The sequence below is a fragment of the Heloderma suspectum genome, chromosome 3 (assembly GCF_057233095.1).
Source record: "Heloderma suspectum isolate Gila_16-S chromosome 3, 16-S_ref, whole genome shotgun sequence".
NCBI classification, from domain to species: Eukaryota; Metazoa; Chordata; class Lepidosauria; order Squamata; family Helodermatidae; genus Heloderma; species Heloderma suspectum.
This window is the reverse complement of record NC_139460.1, coordinates 274,530,856-274,546,683: the sequence shown is the minus strand read 5'-3', so window position 1 is coordinate 274,546,683 and position 15,828 is coordinate 274,530,856. Positions and strand designations below refer to the sequence as shown.

At 45.4% G+C, this 15,828-nt stretch overlaps 1 pseudogene; it reads left to right on the top strand.

Moving 5' to 3' along the window:
* Positions 1-598: 598 nt before the first annotated feature.
* Positions 599-15,828, top strand: part of LOC146351303 (opsin-3-like) — a 91,556-nt pseudogene continuing 76,326 nt past the window's right edge.

Here is a 15,828-nt window from a genome sequence, read left to right as displayed (position 1 = left end):
GCTAAAGCATTCTGGCCTTTTTCTCTCCCCAGACAGACCAGTTTATACAACCCTGAAAACTTGCTTGAAACTTCAGAAATCTAAAAAGCAGTCGCAACCTAACTGAGATGGGGTGGGGTGGGGGCAGGGAGCATCAAACACATGTCACCGACCACTGGAGGGTTAAAATAGACCCCTCCTCCATTCTTTCACCTTGTCAACATATACTGTTGTTTGCTTGATATTAAGACCAGCCCCTTCTGTGTACGTTTCTCTGCCCTAAATGTTATTATCAGGTTGCACGGGTAATGCTGTTGATTTGATACAGTGCCTCAGATACAAGTGAGGGAAGCAGAAGAACCGTCTTTTCTTGGCCACGTGGTGGAGCATCACTGAAATAAATCCTTGATTTGTTTTAACTCGTTGAGGTTACCATCTACCTAATTCTAAAACATTACAAGAAAGAAAGATAAAGAAATGACCCAGTGAAGGTTTATTCTTTTGCCTTTTTTTTAGCGTTTTGGGTGTGCATCTGTGTCTACATACGAGATTTCTCCTGGGCTGATCTTGCAATGCTTAGCTGGGCAGTTGAGGGAGATTTGGAAAGAGCCTTCCTGAGATGCCTGTGCCTCGCATCAGCCCCGGTTGCAGTGGTGAGGTTCACAGCATCCGGTGCAGCAGTAGCAGCAGGGTTGGCGGTGGCAGCGACAGTGATCAGCGATATGGGCAAGGACACAGTCTGAGTCCCACCGGTCACCTCGCCACAGCCATCTGCCTTGGCACCATTGGAACCCAGGGCTTCCTGAACAGCCCCCTGGTCCTGGTGCTCTTCTGCCGGAACAAAGTGCTGCGGTCTCCCATTAACTTGCTGCTGACGAACATTTCAGTGAGTGACCTGGTGGTGTGCTTTGTGGGCGTCCCTTTCAGCTTTGCTGCCAGCACTCAGGGAAAGTGGCTCATCGGGCCAGCAGGCTGCGTGTGGTATGGCTTTGTCAACACCTTCTTCGGTAAGTGCCCCTCTGCTGTCCTGCATCTGCCTAGCAGCATCCCTCCTTCACTCCTGTAGGGCTCATGTCCTCCCTTGGGCCTGTCTCCCCAGCAAATCCCATGTGGTACTCTGCGTGTTTTCTCTAGAAAGCCTCACATCCTCTCACAAGGGGGCTTTGAAGCAGCGTTGACTCTAGACATTGCCTTACAGCCACCCTGAGACTGGGTCATGAAGAACAGGGATCCAGACCCCTCACATCCCCTGTTGTGATGGCACAGAGTTTGTAAGGAAGTGGTGACAGTAAGCATGGAGGGATGTAAATGGGGGACACACAATTATGTGTTTACAGGGCTGTAGGGTTAAGTGTATTCTTAGGATGAAATGTTCTGCTGTTCTCCCTTTCTCTGAGAGATGGAGCAAGTGAGTGGGAGTGCAGGTGTAAAGAAGTACCAGAAGTCCTGTGGATTTTAAGTGTGGAGGAATGTAAGTAAGGAACACACAACTATGTGTTTATAGGGCTGTAGGGTTAAGTGCATTCTTAGGATGAACGGTGATGCTATTCCCTTTATCTCTGAGAGGGGGAAAGAGAAAGGGAGCACACACTGGTGTATAGAAGTACCAGAAATCCTGTAGGTTTTACGTGTGCAGAAATGTAAATGAGGGACACACAGCTATGTGTTTACAGGGCTGTAGGGTTAAGTGTATGCTTAGGATGAAATGTTCTGCTATTCTCTCTTTCTCTTTCTCTCAGAGAGGGAGGAAGTGAGTGAGACCACTGGTGTATAGAAGTACCAGAAATCCTATAGACTGTGCATGCAAAGGACTCCGATGATTTAAGTGTCTATGGAACATAGTCATAAGTGTTCTATGCGCAGAACAAATAACCTTGGGATGGTGTGTCTGTCTGTAACAGAACAAAAGTTTCTGGAACAGTGTGTGTATAATAGAGATGGGTTGAACAGCTGGGACTACAAAGGGAACAGTAAAGAGTTACGGGACTGCATGCACAAGTGTGTGCTTGTATTTCTGACTGTTTATATGAAAGAGTACTGGGACTTAGTGATTGGCTATAGCATGGCAAGTACATGGTGAAGGAGTCTTTGGGATATTATGGTACATGGGGAAATAAAGATGTGATTCCTTTTGTGAGAGGCTGTAGTGTGGTACATAGGTTTCAGCATTTCTTTTCAGAAAGTGAGCAGCTATGTGGGTAAAATGACTATGAATAGGACAGTGAGGCTGCAATTCTATGCACACTTACTTGAGAGTAGGCTCCACTGAAACCAGTGGGACTTACTTCTGAGTAGGCATGCTCAGTGTCAATTTTTGTTTTGTGGCAAAGTTTAGGGCAGAGGGAGGCAATCTGGTGCCCACCCAGATGTTTTGGATCACAACTCCCATAAGCTCCAACCAGCATGGCCAATAGTTGGGGATTGTGGTACCTCGTACCTGTTGTCCAAAAATCTGGAGGGCATCAGGTTGCCCAGCCCTGGGTTAGACTGTGGATAAGTTTAAAAACTACAGAGTGTGAGTAGTAATCTATGTCAGAACTGTGGGCTGGAGTGTGTGTGTGTATTAATGATAATGGGGTTACACATTGCGATGAAAGGCTCTAATGAAGAAAAGTTGGAGGGAAGTTCAATATGACTATGTCCATGAACTCAGTATAGGATGCATAACCGTGTATGAGAATCATATGCAAAAAGCTGGGAAATTGTGCAATGCACAAGAATACTAATACTGACAAATGATGAGTGAAACTCATGGGCAATATTTGAAGTGTGGGGAGGGATCATGGCTCTGTGGTAGAGCACATGCTTTGCATGCAGAAGGTCCAAAGTTCAATCCAGGGAGGGTTGGAAAAAATCCTGTCTGAAGCCCTGAAGAGCCACTATCAGTCAGTGTCAACAAAACTGGATAGATTGATTCAGTGGGCTGGTTTGCACATAAGCAGAAGCAACCACAGGTGAATTTTCCCCATGGGGCTTCTCATTGTGGCAGTGGCTGCCATTTTGAATATTCTGGCCATAGCAGGGGTGTGCCATAGCTTCTCATTACATGTAAACCTGGCGAGGGTGAGTTGCTGGGGTGGTTGACAAGCCACCCACAAGCCTTAAAAAGCCCATGGGTTCTGGCTGGGTGGCTTGTCAGACAGCACTCCAACAATCCACCCTTGCTGGGTTTGCATGTAGCAAGAAGCCATGGCAGCATCTTGGATTGGCAACCTGGCACCCATGGGCACTGCGACCCACCATGGCCAATAGCAGGCTGGGGTGATTTGGTGAATCAGGTCAATATAGGGCAGCTTCCTATGTCCTTCTGGTGTTTCCTGGAGATTAGAAATGTTGGATGCAAATTCAGGAGATGGTTAAGAAGGCATTTGGTTTTACTATACTACAAGGTCCATTTGTTGTTTTGATTGGTTTCAGGAAGGGGGAAAGATCAGAAATAGAAGGGTAACTATATTTATTTTCAGTGAAATTGACTTATTATCTACATTAAAGTGGATTTAGGTTGCAATCCTGTACCCACTTACCCGGTGGTCAGCCCCACTGAACTCAATAGGACTTGCTTCTGAATAGATCTGCATATGATTTCACTGATAAGGTGCTGGATTCATAGCTCTAATGGTCTAAATTTATCTATTTTTACAATCAACATAGAATCTTAGTAACTATGGTTTGAGACCCCGTTAACAGATTAAAAAGAAAAGGATATAGTTGTGTTGTTCCTTTTGCCATTTCTTGTTCTTCTATAAATGGATTGCCATTTTGTTATGTTACTGATCTTATGTAACTTCTTTTCATGTATATTCAGATAAAGCTCAATAAAAATTAAAAACGCAGACACAAGAACTGTATTTATATTGCAGTTTATAGAGTATACAGTGTTCCACGCACATTATCAGACATCCTTACAAGAGCCTTAAAAGATAGCCCAAGATTAGTATCTCTACAGTTTAAGTGGGGGGTTGAGACAGAAACAAAATGGCTTGCCTAAGGCTACCCAGTGAGGTCATGACTGAGGTAAGATTTGAACCTGGGGGTCCCTGGTTCACTGTTCTACCTTTTAAAGCCCACACTACATCAGTTTTCTCACATATGGGGCTTTGAGTATCAAGAAAAAGGACAATGTATGAAAGCCACTATCCGAGACAGGATATTAGCAGAAATGGAATATAGCTGGTCTAATGCAACCTGGTGCCCTCCAGATGATTTGGATTACAACTCCCATGATTATAGAATCATAGAATAGTAGGGTTGGAAGGGGCCTATAAGACCATCGAGTCCAACCCCCTGCTCAATGCAGGAATCTAAGTCAAAGCATCCCTGACAGATGGCTGTCCAGCTTCATCTTGAATGATCTCTAATCATTGGCCATGTTGGCTGGGGCTGATGGGAGTTTGTAGTCCAAAACATCTGGAGGGTGACAGGTTGCCTCTCCCAGTCTCATCTGTATGCAGGCTCCTTTGTTTTTTACAAATATGACAAGCTATTGCTGAGGTATGGTTATGAAATAACAGCAATAAATGTACTCTTTCAAAAGACTTCAAAAGCTTCTTTCTGCATATGTCATGTCTTAGATGAGAAACTGCTTGGCCTAGAAATTTCAAACTTTATCATTGAAAAGGCTTTTGATGAGCATCACTGTTTCTTGGTGGTATTTTAGACCTGACCATATACTTATTTTACAAGTTACCTTCTAAACACTCTGGTAGGGATGGGCGAATCTGTCAAACTCAATCTCATTCAGGTTCTTACTCAGTTTTTCATCACTAGGCTCATTCCAGCCTGGTTCCATGCAAGATTCTTTTCCCCATACAGAAATTGATATGTATTTTTGTATGTATTTTCCAAATGAACACATTTTTGTATCCATGCACAGATTACCTAAAGCAAGTTTATGCACATTTGAGAAACGTACACATTTTTCCTTGCACATTTTTCAAATTTGTGCATGTTGTTGAACAAATGTGTGTGTGCATGTGTGGAACGCATTGCAAACTTGAAAATGTATGGATTTCTGACCACAAATTGTCCGCATTCAATTCTGGGAGTTGTGAATTGAACCATCTTGCAAATGCAAACCCAACAAATTTTTCACTCGCCCCTATTGGCAAGTGGCCCTGAGAAGTTTGCTGCCTTTCCTCTTGTTCACTATTTCCTAGTTGTCTTCTGAGTGTGCCTGTTCCAGGTGTCAAAACAATTGAAGGCACTGCTCTAGATGAACAAGGATAGTTATTATCCCTCAACTTGGTCTTATGTGTGCCTTGGGGGTGGGGGAAAAATGGTGAGCATTGCCTTCCCAACTCCCCCAGGATTGGGAAATAGATTACATTTGGGCCTTGTTAATGTTCTCTTGAAATCTGTGGAAACAATTCATTCACTGGGAACTTTCTATCTACCCTATTTCAAAAGTTAAAAATAGGCAGAATTGTTTCTCTAGCAATATATTTTATTAATATTCCCTGTGTTTCTGGTGGTGCATTCTTAGTATGCAACAATGTATTTCTTTTATCAAATCAATGGAGAGAATGCCCTACTTTTCATATGGCCTTCCATGCACCGATACTATCCAGACTGGTTTCCCCAGTGTGTTCTCCTGTTCACCTAGACACCCTGGTCTCTGAGCTGATCAAAGGTGTTTAGGGATGTTGGAGAAATCCACGATGAAATCAAATGAGTTTGGATTTCTATGAATCTGACCTGTGCATTCTGCAGCAAACTGGCTTTTTCTGAGTCGCACAGATTTCGTGGACTTGTAGTTTTTTTACTTTGGGGAATTTTACGCAAATTTAGTTGTAGAAAAGTACATAAAATAAAAAATACACCAGCCAAAAATGTGCATTTCCCCCATAGGCTAAAGCATGAACATGCACATTTTGGAGGGATTTGTGTGTGTGTGTGGATGGGGGGGGGGGAGTTGTGCATTTTTGCAAGTGCGAATTTATGCACATTTAGGAAATTGGAAAAAATCCAATTCTGTCCCTGAGTGGACGATAGAATGAAAGGCACTTGACAATCCGTGAAATGCGAGGAACAGATTTTACCAAATATGCATACCCCTAAATGCGTTCAGTATAGCCACAAATGTTTTTGTTTTTAAAATCTCTTTCACAGTCAATCTTCCCCAAAGAACGTTTTATGCGGTGTTTTTCCATCAGGCAGAAACTCACCTCCTGCTTGCCTCTCATTAGCTTCTTTGTTAGCTATGTCGAAGTTAGTTCCGTACTTAACATTCAACCTCGATACCTAACAATGCAGCTAATGAGAACCAATTAGGAGCCAGATGCTTGCCTTGTGGCAAAATATTTTCTAGCATCTAAAAAATATTGCTGTCTAGCATCTGTATGCATCCTTCTTTGGGCTACCACATTTCAATAGCTGCAGTTACTTTTCTGAAACTTTTCGCCCTCCAAATCAAGCACTTCCATGTTGAAATGGCACATGTGAGAAGGTAACAAAGCACATGGCATGCTGTAGAATGGAAGAATATGAGTATGCCCTTCATGGTGGCTCACAGTGCCATCTTAGGTATGTTCGTGCAGAACTAAGTCCCCCTTAGGACGGTGGGACTTACCCTCGTGTAAGTGTTTAGGACTGCAGCCTCGGAAACAGCTCATTTCCCGAAAAGACATAAGGCGAAGCGAGCACATAAACTGACATTTTGCAAATTGCATAGAGATGATGGCCACGTTGGCAAGTTTCACTAAACCTGGAGAGCACAACCTGTGGCTGCTTCCAGTGCAGCCCACAAAGCTGGTTGTCCCCTCTCACTTCCCCCACAGCGCAGCTGATCAGACCAGCCGTGGGAATAAAATGCAGGAGTTTCACTGGCTATCACTGGGAGAAGTGAAAGGCCCAGCCCACCCCCACTTCTGAGATTTCTGTTTTCCTATCACTAGTAGCGGTGGAGAAACGGTGATCTTGGTGATGATGGCTGGGGGTGGGGGTTGGGAGAGCCTTTCACCTCCACACGCACCCAATGATCCCTAGATTTCAGGAGGTAGCGGGCAGACTCCTGCATGCTGGGTGTGGGTGTATGTGCCCATGCATGCACACACATGGCTGTTGACCATCACCCGATTCAGTCGTAGGGACTGAAAAGGGTGTGCGTTGCTGCACTAAACCATGGTCTAGCACAAGCAGAAAGGATGTCGCATGAAGCGTCAAGCTCACGTGCTCCCCTCCAATGAGGCTTGCTGGCTTGTTTTAACCCATAATTCCTGGATTATACATAACATCCAACCAAGAATTTGCTAAAGGAAATTTTAATACTGGCATATTCCTTCTTCCGATCATGTTGGAAGTTGAGAAGCGATTCTAAGCACGATTACCTTGGAGTAAACCCCACGGAACACAGTGAGACTTGCTTCTGGGTAAACATGCATAAGATTACACTGTAAGATTTCTTTCATTGGGTAACACCTCTAATATACCTGTTTTCTGGCATTGTACCTACCATGCAGCTGAGGGGATGTCCTGAAATTCTATTTCCTTTCTTTTCATTTCATTGAAATCCCCACAAAGTAAGCTGTGATACATCCCATACCCTACTGAATTCAATGGGAAATATTACAGAGTAGATTTCTTTCTTTCTTTCTTTCTTTCTTTCTTTCTTTCTTTCTTTCTTTCTTTCATTTCTTTACAGTGCAATAGCTGAAGCTCTCACAACAGTTAAAATCATGAAATACAACGACGTGACGAAACACAGCATAAAACATTTAGAAGTTTAAAACTACATTATAAAACCAGAGTAAAAACCAGCTGCAGTGCAAAGATCTAAAAAATACAGTAACAGTTTTAAAAGAATAAAATCTGAAGAACTAAAGTGTTTGGAAGAATAAAAAGATCTTCACCTGATGCCGAAAAGATCACAATGTAGGTGCCAGGTGAGCCTCTCTTGGGAGGGCATTCCACAACTGGGGCACCACAAAGGAAAAGGCTCTCTCTTAGTAGCCACCTGCCTCGCTTCCTTTAGCAGGGGCACCTGGAGGAGGGCCTCTGAAGGTGATTTTAAGGTCCAGGCAGGTATATATATGAGAGGAGACAATCTTTCAGGTAACTTGGCCCTGAGCCATTCAGGCTTTGAAATGGAATATCAGCATCAGAGATAGAGCTGGGTGTCATCTGCATATTGATGACATCTCAGCCCACACCTCTGGATAATCTGCCCCAACAGCTTGATATAGATGTTAAACAGCATGGGGGATAAGATAGAGCCCTGTGGAACCCCATAGCATACCTGCTAAGGGACAGAGCAATAATCTCCCAGCACCACCTTCTGGAATCGGCCATCCAAGTAGGAGCAGAACCACTGCAGCGCAGTGCCTCCAACTCCCAACCCAGACAGCCTATCCAGAAGGATATCATGGTTGATGGTTTCAATAGCCACTGTGAGGTCCAGGAGAATCAACAGGGTCACACTCCCCCTGTATCTCTCTCGGCAAAGCTCATCCCATTGGGTGACCAAGGCAGTTTCCATGCCGAAACTAGGCCTGAAGCCTGATCGAAATGGATCCAGATAATACTTCACTCAAGACTGCCTGGAGTTGATTGGCAGCCATACGTATATGTATAAGATAAGACTTCATTTGCAGACGGATCTAACATGGATCTGTCATAATGTCTGAGCTTCTGTCAGATTTTTCAAAGATGGTAGAAAACATTTCCACATCTGATGTTTAACCTCTACACCTGACAAAAAAGCTAGCGAGGGGAAAACCCTTGCCTATCATGAAAATGTTGCATACCAAGTTTTATAGAAAAACCTTCTACATTAATTGATCTAGTAAACAAAGGGTAGGGGACAGGGAACAGCTTGGGGGAAGACACTGATCTAATGAATCGCATAAAATACATATTTTATGTATTGTTCATCACCTCTGGCACTATATACAAGAGTGGCAATGTACAGATATTAAAAAATAAATAAGCTACTTGCAATGTCACTTTGGAGAAATGCAGAGGTGTTCAAAGGCTGATGCAAATTGAGAACACTTTAGTCTTACTGTCCTTACACTTTATGGCAGATGGTGTGAGGATAGCCAACACATGCCCTGCTTCCCTTCCATGTCCCTTCCAGCACATGCCCTGCTTCCCTTCCATGTCCCTTCCAGCACATGCCCTGCTTCCCTTCCATCTCCCTTCCAGCACATGCCCTGCTTCCCTTCCATCTCCCTTCCAGCACATGCCCTGCTTCCCTTCCATCTCCCTTCCAGCACATGTCCTGCTTCCCTTCCATCTCCCTTCCAGCACTTGCCCTGCTTCCCTTCCATCTCCCTTCCAGCACATGCCCTCCTTCCCTTCCATCTCCCTTCCAGCACATGCCCTGCTTCCCTTCCATCTCCCTTCCAGCACATGCCCTGCTTCCCTTCCATCTCCCTTCCAGCACATGCCCTGCTTCCCTTCCATGTCCCTTCCAGCACATGCCCTGCTTCCCTTCCATGTCCCTTCCAGCACATGCCCTGCTTCCCTTCCATCTCCCTTCCAGCACATGCCCTGCTTCCCTTCCATCTCCCTTCCAGCACATGCCCTGCTTCCCTTCCATCTCCCTTCCAGCACATGTCCTGCTTCCCTTCCATCTCCCTTCCAGCACATGCCCTGCTTCCCTTCCATCTCCCTTCCAGCACATGCCCTGCTTCCCTTCCATGTCCCTTCCAGCACATGCCCTGCTTCCCTTCCATGTCCCTTCCAGCACATGCCCTGCTTCCCTTCCATGTCCCTTCCAGCACATGCCCTGCTTCCCTTCCATCTCCCTTCCAGCACATGCCCTGCTTCCCTTCCATCTCCCTTCCAGCACATGCCCTGCTTCCCTTCCATCTCCCTTCCAGCACATGCCCTGCTTCCCTTCCATCTCCCTTCCAGCACATGCCCTGCTTCCCTTCCATCTCCCTTCCAGCACATGTCCTGCTTCCCTTCCATCTCCCTTCCAGCACATGCCCTGCTTCCCTTCCATCTCCCTTCCAGCACATGCCCTCCTTCCCTTCCATCTCCCTTCCAGCACATGCCCTGCTTCCCTTCCATCTCCCTTCCAGCACATGCCCTGCTTCCCTTCCATCTCCCTTCCAGCACATGCCCTGCTTCCCTTCCATCTCCCTTCCAGCACATGCCCTGCTTCCCTTCCATCTCCCTTCCAGCACATGCCCTGCTTCCCTTCCATGTCCCTTCCAGCACATGCCCTGCTTCCCTTCCATGTCCCTTCCAGCACATGCCCTGCTTCCCTTCCATGTCCCTTCCAGCACATGCCCTGCTTCCCTTCCATCTCCAGTTATTGGGTGGATTGATGGTGCTGGGGGCCATGGAGCAATGCCCTGTTTTCTGACTTTTTGCTTCTTGATGTCTCGCCTTTAGGGACCTTGGCTTAAAGCAGGGGTGGACAACACAGCCCACAGGCCAGATGCAGCCCGCTGGCTATTTTTTTGCCCCCTGCTACCCTCCTTCCATTGAATTTCCCACTGTAGTGGTAGCAGCAAAAAAACCATGATCTTCGTTTCAAACATCACATGCGGGGGATGCAGTTTTTATTCCCACCAAGGTACACACTCCCCACGTGCCTTGTTTGAAAAGAAAATCATGTGTTTTTTTTGCTGCTGCTATGGCCAAATTTCAGTGCCAAAGTTGTCAGCACAGGAGCAGCAATTTCTGCAGGAAGGGATATTCCCCCCCCCCCCCCGCAGTGGATCCTGGATGAGAAATTGGCCCTCTGGACCTATGGAAGTGGCCCTCCCCTGGATTTAAAGGAAGCCATTGGACAATGTTGATTTTCCTCTCAGTTGTTTCCAGTAGGTTGCAATCCTATATACACTTGCCTCGGAGTAAGTCCTATTGAACTCAATGGGGGTTACTTCTGAGTAGACATGTATAGGATTGCACTGTTAGTCTCTCTAACCCAGGTCTCCTGACCTTGTGAGCTCATTAGCCATCACTTTCCAAGCTGACCAACTTTGTTTTCTCTTCCAGTGCAAACCTGCACATTTTTACTCAGACGTAAGGCCTATCGGGTTCAGTGGGGTTTACTCGTAAGGAAGTGTGCATAAGACTGCAACCTTTGCTGGATTTTCAGAAGCTCAATATGCACAAGCAAACAACAATGTAAGTAATTGCTTATTGACCTTGAATTACAGGTCTCCACTGCACACAGGCTCCTATGTGAACTGCATTATTGGAATCGCAACTCAGCCAGTAATCTGAAAGGCCAAATCTTTTGAATGTTGACCTGTTCCTGTCAGTAATGTCTGAGGTGATTAGTCATACCAGACAAACTCTCAGAATCAAGATGAATGCCAGCTTGGCAAGCATAGAAGGTATTTATGAAAACAGCTTTAGAAATAAATACGGGGAAGAAGAGAGAGACAAAAGGCTCCTTCACATGGAGGTTTTCTCCTGCTATTGAGATTGCTCACTCATGGAAGTTTGCGGGCACTTTAGATGACGTCGTGAACCTTCAGGGAGTCTCCCACACTAAATGACCTTTATTTCATTTTTAAATAGATCGGAGATAATGAGGTATCAAATTACAGGCCCATGGGAAGAGAAGCAGTTTTGGCTGCAGGTAGGTGGAAACGATGTGTGTGTGTATATGTGTGTGTGCTGGGGTTCTTGTTTTGCCTTACTAGCCATTCTAGGTGAAATAGAATGGCTGCTAAGGCAAATGGCTAGTAAGGCCAATCATCTAAGGAACAGATCACCCTCGCCTTTCAGATCCCACAAGTCTGCAGAATCCAACCCCGCTTTCCTTAATGGGAAAAAAATGTTTCACAGAGAACTCAGAAAGCAAAAGGCGGCACAAGGAAGCATTACAAATTGCTCATATCTATCCAAATGTCGTTCATAACTGTTTAACAATGATGTGTAGACTTAAGAGGGAAAATGTAGCAATACTGACAAAAGTTCAAACCTTACCTATATGTCATTGAATGAATGTTGACCTGTTGCTGTCAGTAATGTCTGAGGTGATTAGTCATACCAGACAAACTCTCAGAATCAAGATGCACGCCAGCCTGGCGAGCATACAAGGTATTTATGAAAACAGTAGCAATACCGACAAAAAATGTAGCAATACCGACAAAAGTTCGAACCTTACCTATATATAAAATTGAACAGAAATTTCATGCTATCCTTTCCATATGCTGTTGCAAGCATTCCTTTAAGTTTTTCCATTGCATCTAATAATTTAACAAGAAAAGATCTTTTCTTTCCTTTCGCAGTTTGTGGGTGCTGTTGCTCTCATGTCCTGCTTGAGGGTTTCCTATGGGCAGCTGGTTGGCCACTGTGAACAGAAAGCTGGATTAGATGGACCCTTGGTCGGAGCCAGCATGGCTCTTCTTATGTTCTTATGCCATTTTGGGAACCCTGGAAGGCCAGATTTGGCCCCCCAAGAGGGTCGGATTTGGCCTCTGGGCTTAGGTTCTGCACTTCTGCTGTAGATCCTTTTCCCTATTAGCATTTCTTTCTATTGCAGCCTCTACCTTTTTTTGGCAACATGTGACATGACATTCTACTAAGAGAATCAGAGGTAAAATACGTTTTTTTCTCTTTTCTAGTTCTTTTTAAACCTACAGAACAAAAAGAAAAATCAGGAAAACATAGATAATAAAATCTGTTCAATGAAGTACAAGTTACCCTCTACTCAGCACTGCTTTGGCCTCATCTGGAGTACTGTGTCCAGTTCTGGGCACCACACTTTAAGAAGGATGCAGACAAACTGGAGAGGGTTCAGAGGAGGGCAACAAAGATGATCAGGGAACTGGAAACAAAGCCCTATGAGGAGAGACTGAAAGAACTGGGCATGTTTAGCCTTGAAAAGAGAAGACTGAGGGGAGATAGGATAACGCTCTTCAAGTACTTGAAAGGTTGTCACAGAGAGGAAGGCCAGGACCTCTTCTCGATCATCCCAGAGTGCAGGACATGGAATAATGGGCTCAAGTTACAGGAAGCCAGATTCTGGCTGAACATCAGGAAAAACATCCTGACCGTTAGAGCAATATGACAATGGAATCAATGACCTAGGGAAGTAGTTGTCAGGGTGGAAACTGAGCCGATAGAACCCAAGAGCAGTTCTGATTCCGAGGAACAGCAATCTGTGGGAGAGGAGCGCGCTCATATCTCACAGGCACAGCAGCTGGCAGAGATTCCTCCTCCCAGCATTCCAGAGAGAGATAGTGACCCTGGCAGTGAGAGAGTGTGGGAGGGGGGCTTGCTGGATGCTCGACGCCGATGCCGGTAGCGACGACAGCTGGAGGGAGTGGAAAGGAGGTGTAGCGCTCATTTGGCGTGCAAGCAATGGTCGCGTCCTGTGCACCCAAGGGAAAGAGGGAGGAACTCTCCCTAGCCCATAAGTTCAGGGTCTTCCCATGATTCTACTTCAAATGGGGACCAACTGCCTGACCTGGAGCATAGGCTACTCTGCTGTTCCTTGCTTAGTCGCTGGTGATTAGCATCTGAAAGAGTCATTAAGTTGTAAAAGGATTAAAGCCTTGAAAATAATCCTTTTGTCTGTGTCTTGAGTTAGCTATTGGAGTAGACTGAAAGAGGCCACCAGGGCGTTCCTGACAGCAGTGGGCTCTCCCACACTGGAGGCATTCAAGACGAGGCTGGACAGCCACCTGTCAGGGATGCTTTGACTTGGATTCCTGCACTGAGCAGGAGGTTGGACTTGATGATCTTATAGGACCCTTCCAACTAGGGATGTCAGAGAATTCTGCCACGGATTCCAGTGAGGCTAGATTCTTTAGAATCCGGCCCCCTGGAATTCATGGTGGAACGGCCTCCTGCCCGCCCCCCCCGCAGAATCCCCCTGGACGGAACTTACCTGGGGCGGATGCGGCGGTGGCGGCTCTGGTGGCAGCGGCAGCGGCAGCTCCAGCTGATCTCCAGGCCGGCTGTGGCTGGGCTGCTGTGGCCGCCTTTTGCGTTCTTGCAGCCGTGATAGGCTATGTAAGTATTTACACAGCCTATCACGGCATAGAGAAGGGACGCAAATGGTGGCTGCTACGCCATTTGCGTGGCTGCCGTTTCCGTGATAGGCTACGTAAATACTTATGTAGCCTATCACAGTTGCTTGCAAGGACGCAAATGGCGGCTGCTATGATGGCCACCATTTGTGGCCGCAGCTGCCCGGCCGTGGCTGGAACTCCGGCTGCAGCCGGCCCTGGCCGGCGGCTCCACGGAGCCTCCGTGGAGCCACCACAGAGCGGAGCTGGCTGGGGAGGATTCCTGGGGGAGGGGTGGAGTGCCTCCCCCCCACCGCGGATGCCCTGGTGCGGAGCCAGGTGAATATTTCGTACATCCCTACTTCCAACCCTACTATTCTATGATTCTTTGATTCTATGAATATCAGCAATTTTCAGAGAATTTAGATTCTGATCTGGAATAGATCCTCAAAAAAGTGACATTTGAAAGAGTTGATCAAATAAGCCATTTTCTGATGACAGCCTAGTTGCATAATGAAAAGGTTGACTGACAACTTGCTTAGTTAGAAATAATAATTATTTCTAACTAAGAAATAATTAGAAATAGTTATTCTAGCAATAATTGTTTTAGCAGAATGTTGTCTTTAGGGTGAGTTTTCTGTTGTAGCAGCCATGCATGTTTTCATACATGTTGCATACTTTTTTGCACCTGAAATGTAATCAAAGTTACATTTCCCAATACTGATTTATCCAAAACCCATAGTTACATCTTATTATGATGTGTCAACACCCCCCAAATTCCCATAATACTATACTTTAGATAAAATCTATGTTCTTTGAATAGACAACATTGTATTTTGCATGCCAAGGGAAATGGCTAAATACTGGCATTCAAGTCAACACTTTCCTACAACCTACAGTGTCACATGTACTAAACAATTACTCTAAATGTGTCTTATGCTGTCTCCCAGGTTTGTAATTCTTTTCCTACTGATGTAGTACACTGTGGCCCAGTCTAATCTTAATGATTTTTGGGCTGGATGTGCCTGATCTCATCTGATCTCGGAAGCTAAGCAGGGTCAGCCCTGGTTAGTACTTGGACGGGAGACTGCCTGGGAATCAGACTTCCTGCATTGAGCAAGGGATTGGACTTGATGGTCTTGTAGGCCCTTCCAACCCTATGATTCTATGATTCTACATATCTTGTTTCCTTTGGGCTCTGTGTTTTAAAAGATCCCAGAGATTAGAGCTAGAGGCACTGTCATTAATCTTCATCTTATCTGGTACCTTGCTAGTTCTAAAAATGTGTTAGTAGATGAGCTCTCTTTCTCTAGAAGTGTAGCCAAGAGCCATTTCCTAGGTCCTGGGATACTGATATTTACCTTTTTTGTAGATATAGGAACACAGAATGCCTGGAAGATGAAGTTGCTGTGTGAAAGCATGTCATCATGTTCTTTTTATGATATTCCAAACAAAAAGGCTGTATGTTGACTGGACTTCTGGACTGAGAAGCCATGATATTAGTAATATATAGCTGTGTGCCAATCTTTGATGAATATGTTTTAGAATAAGGGTGTGCAACTTGTGGCCCTGATGTTTTAGCCTACAAATCTCATCAGCCCTAGCCAACATAGCCAATGGTGAAGGATGATGGCAGTTGTATGGCAAAACATCTGGAGGGTCATAAGTTGCCCACCCCAGTTTTAGAATATATACTTCCAAGTGGGACCTGCAATAAAATGTTGCAGCATGGAGTGCTTCTGTTCAGTGATTTCAGACCATTCCATTCCCCATCTCTCCCTGTGTTCTGTTTCCCCACTCCAACAGTTAGTCCACATTCCATGTTCGCTGAACATGTTCAGTCATCGGGCTCTTTTGGAGGTCCCTCTCTGATTTTTTTTCTAAAGGTTTTTTTGTCTGGAAACCTTGGCACTCTTCCATGCCAGTT